The 3,478-nt window shown below is 51.9% G+C and overlaps 1 pseudogene; it reads left to right on the forward strand.

The window, feature by feature from the left end:
• The first annotated feature begins 638 nt into the window (after positions 1 to 638).
• Positions 639 to 1,728, forward strand: LOC105710599 (palmitoyltransferase ZDHHC3-like; annotated as a pseudogene).
• Positions 1,729 to 3,478: the final 1,750 nt, after the last annotated feature.

The raw sequence follows: 3,478 nt of genomic DNA on the forward strand, positions 1-3,478 counted from the left end.
GAACTGCCATTCAACCCAGCAATCCCATTGCTGGGAATATAACCCCCAGAATAAAAATCGTTCTATTATAAAGACACATGCATGCATATGTTCACTGCAGCACTATTCACAATAGCAAAGACATGGAATCAACCTAAATGCCCACCAGTGGTAGACTGGATAAAGAAAATGTGGTACACTTACACCGTGGGATACTATGTGGCCACACACACACACACAAAAGAGAACATGTCCCTTGCAGGAACATGGATGCAGCTGGAGGCCATTATTTTCAGCAAACCAACACAGGAACAGAAAACCAAGCAGTTCATGCCCTCATAAGTGGGAGCTGAACAGTGAGAACACACGGACACAGGGAAGGCAACAGCACACACAGGGGCCTATCGGGGAGTGAAGGGTGGGAGGAGCGAGAGGATAAGACAAAACGACTAATAGCTGAGCCGCCCACTGCCAGGAGCTCGAAGGCTTCTCCTGCGCGCCGCCCAGTGTCTGGCGGAGATCAGAGAGCCGTGGGGCCTCGTTGCAGGAGCCATTGCCGCACCTCGAGGCCTGTCCGGGCTTGGGGACTGCCGGGGGAGGCGGCAGCAGCAGGACCCCCACCGGGGGCCTGAGACTGGGGAACTGCCTCTGGCTTCACGATGCCAGTGTGGACAGAACAGCTTCTGATGCTTATCCCCACCCACCACTCCCGAGAAGCTGAGCAGAAACCAGAGCACCTCCGGCCGGAGAAGCGTGTCCCGCCTCCCCACCCTGGTCCTGTGGGAACCATGTGGTTTATCCGTGACGGCTGCGGCATCGCCTGTGCCAGCCTCACCTGTGCGGAGTGTGTGGTCCTCTTTGTCATGCTGATTCCATCTCGAGACTACGTGTAGAGCATCATCCACGGAACTGTGTGCAACCTGCCGGCCTCCTTGGCCCCGGCCTCCCACTGCTGGGCCATGCTGACGGACCCGGGGGCGGTGCCCAAAGGAAATGCCACTGAAGAATTCATGGGCGCTTCCAGCTGAAGCCGCGGCAGGTGGTGTACAAGTGTCCCAAATGCCGCAGCATTCAGCCTCACCGAGCCCACCACTGCAGCGTCTGTAAGCGGTGCATTCCCAAGATGGAACACCACTGTCCCTGGGTCAACAACTGCGTCTGCGAGAACAACCAGAACTCCTTCGTCCTCTTCACAGCCTACAGGTAGCGCTCATTTCCTTGCACATGCTCAACATGGTGGGATTCTACTTCCTGCATTGCTTTGAGGAAGGCTGTACAGAGCGCAGCTCTTCTCCCCGCCCACCACGGCGATTCTCCTCAGCCCGCTGCGCTGTGCGGGCCTGCTTTCCTCGGTCTCACATCAGTGACGTCTGCGACCCAGGTGCACCCCATCTGCGCAGATGAGACGGGAATACAACAACTGAAAAAGGAAGAGAGAAGATGGATTAAAAAAAAAAAAAAAAAGAGGATGAACATTTTTTCATCCGTTTTTTTCATCCAGAACAGCTAGGCCAACATGGTGAAACTTGTCTTTACTAAAAATACCGTCTTTAGCAAAAATACAAATATTAGCAGGGTGTGGTGGCAGGCAGCCACCCCTTCTCTCTAGGCTGGGCCAGCCCCTTTGCCGCCACACAAGGGAAGGCAGACCCGCAGCACAGGTGGTCTGAAGGACCCGGACCAGCATGGCCACTCAGACGCAAGCCACACCACAGCACTACCGCCCCATCCATTCTCATGAATGTTTAAATCGAAAAAACAAAACAACTACTCAAAAAAGTTTTTATGTCCGACGTAAAATGGCTGAGCATTGCAGAATGAAAAAAAAAAGTCCCCACTTTTTTTTTTTGTAAATAATCCTTTTGATTTTTTTGGTGACCAAAGCTTCCCTCTTTTCCTTTTAAAATCACTGCTTGGCTGGGCGCTGTGGCTCACGCCTGTAATCCCAGCACTTTGGGAGGCCGAGGCGGGAGGATCACGAGGTCAAGAGATTGAGACCCTCCTGGCCAACATGGTGAAACCCCGTCTCTACCAAAAATACAAAAATTAGCTGGGCGTGGTGTTGTGCACCTGTAGTCCCAGCTACTCGGGAGGCTGAGGCAGGAGAATTGCTTGAACTGGGTAGACAGAGGTTTCAGTAAGCCGAGATCTGGCAACGCACTCCAGCCTGGCACCTAGAGCAAGACACTGTCTCAAAAAAAAAAAAAAAAAAAAAAAAAAAAAAAAAAAATCACTGCTAGGCCACGCACGGTGGCTCATGCCTATAATCCCAGTACTTTGGGAGGCCGAGGCCGGTGGATCATGAAGTCAGGAGTTCAAGATCACCCTGGCCATGATGTGAAATCCTGTCTCTACTAAAAATACAAAAATTAGCCACACGTGATGGCGGGCACCTGTAATCCCAGCTACTCAGGAGGCTGAGACAGGAGAATCACTTGAATCGGGGAGGTGGAGGTTACAGTGTTGTAACGGAGCGAGTGCGAAATCACCACTGAGACAAAGACTAGGCCAAATTACAGGGTCTTTATTGCCGGCGGCCACGGAGGACTCACGTCTAACACGTGACCCCTAAAGGAGGATGTCAAGACCTTTTATGCCCGCAAACCACCTCCTGGGTGGGGGTGGGGGCAAGGGGCTTCGGACATTCCGAGGGCCAGGGGACTTTGGACATTCCGATTGTTACTTAAGTGGTTCACAGAAGTCAAGGTAAGAGTTAGTTTACACATTGTCTGGGTAGAGTGGAAACCACAGACCTTAGTTACTTACTACAAGTCTTAAAACGGCGCAGGGGCCAAGACGGCGTTGGTTTGGACTGCTTGCCTGTCGCATTAGGGCTACAGAGAGCAGTTTTAATAGAAAGCCGAGGTATGGTTGAGGTATGCAGTTTATGGGGCAATTATCATGACATAGCAGTGAGCCAAGATCGTGCCACTGCACTCCAGCCTGGGGGACAGAGCAAGACGCTGTCTCAAAAACACAAAACAAAACAAAATCACTTCTCTGGCCTCTGGTTTCTCTCCGCTGTCTGCCTGGCATGGCTAATGTAGAAGATGCTATTTTTGGGCTGTCCCACTTCTACAAACTGAGACAAGATACTGTGCGTGGATGGCGTTGTCTGGCCACCTGGCAGGGGATGTATAGGAAAGCCAGGAGGGCCCTGACCTCCCACTGCCCCGGAAGCGGTGGCAAGCTCCCCTGTGGGCCTTAAAACCTCACCAAAGATGGATGCTTACCCCTTGAAGCCTGAGAAGGGCAGGATCAGGGCTGTAGCCTTCAGAAGGGACCTCAGCACAGTGACCCGATCCCCCCAAAGGACATGGTTTGCCTCCTAATTCGCAAAGCAATTGCCTGCCTTGTACTGTATGGGCTTGGGATGATATTGGTGGGGAGTGGGAAGAGACAAAAGAGGTCTTATTTGTATTCTGAATCAGCAATTATATTCCCTCTGATCATTTGGAAGAGTGTGAACGAAAGACATTTCTCCAATTCAAATGTGTTA

The sequence above is a fragment of the Aotus nancymaae genome, unplaced genomic scaffold, assembly GCF_030222135.1.
Source record: "Aotus nancymaae isolate 86718 unplaced genomic scaffold, 86718_ANA_hifiasm-v0.15.2.pri h1tg000041l, whole genome shotgun sequence".
NCBI lineage: Eukaryota > Metazoa > Chordata > Mammalia > Primates > Aotidae > Aotus > Aotus nancymaae.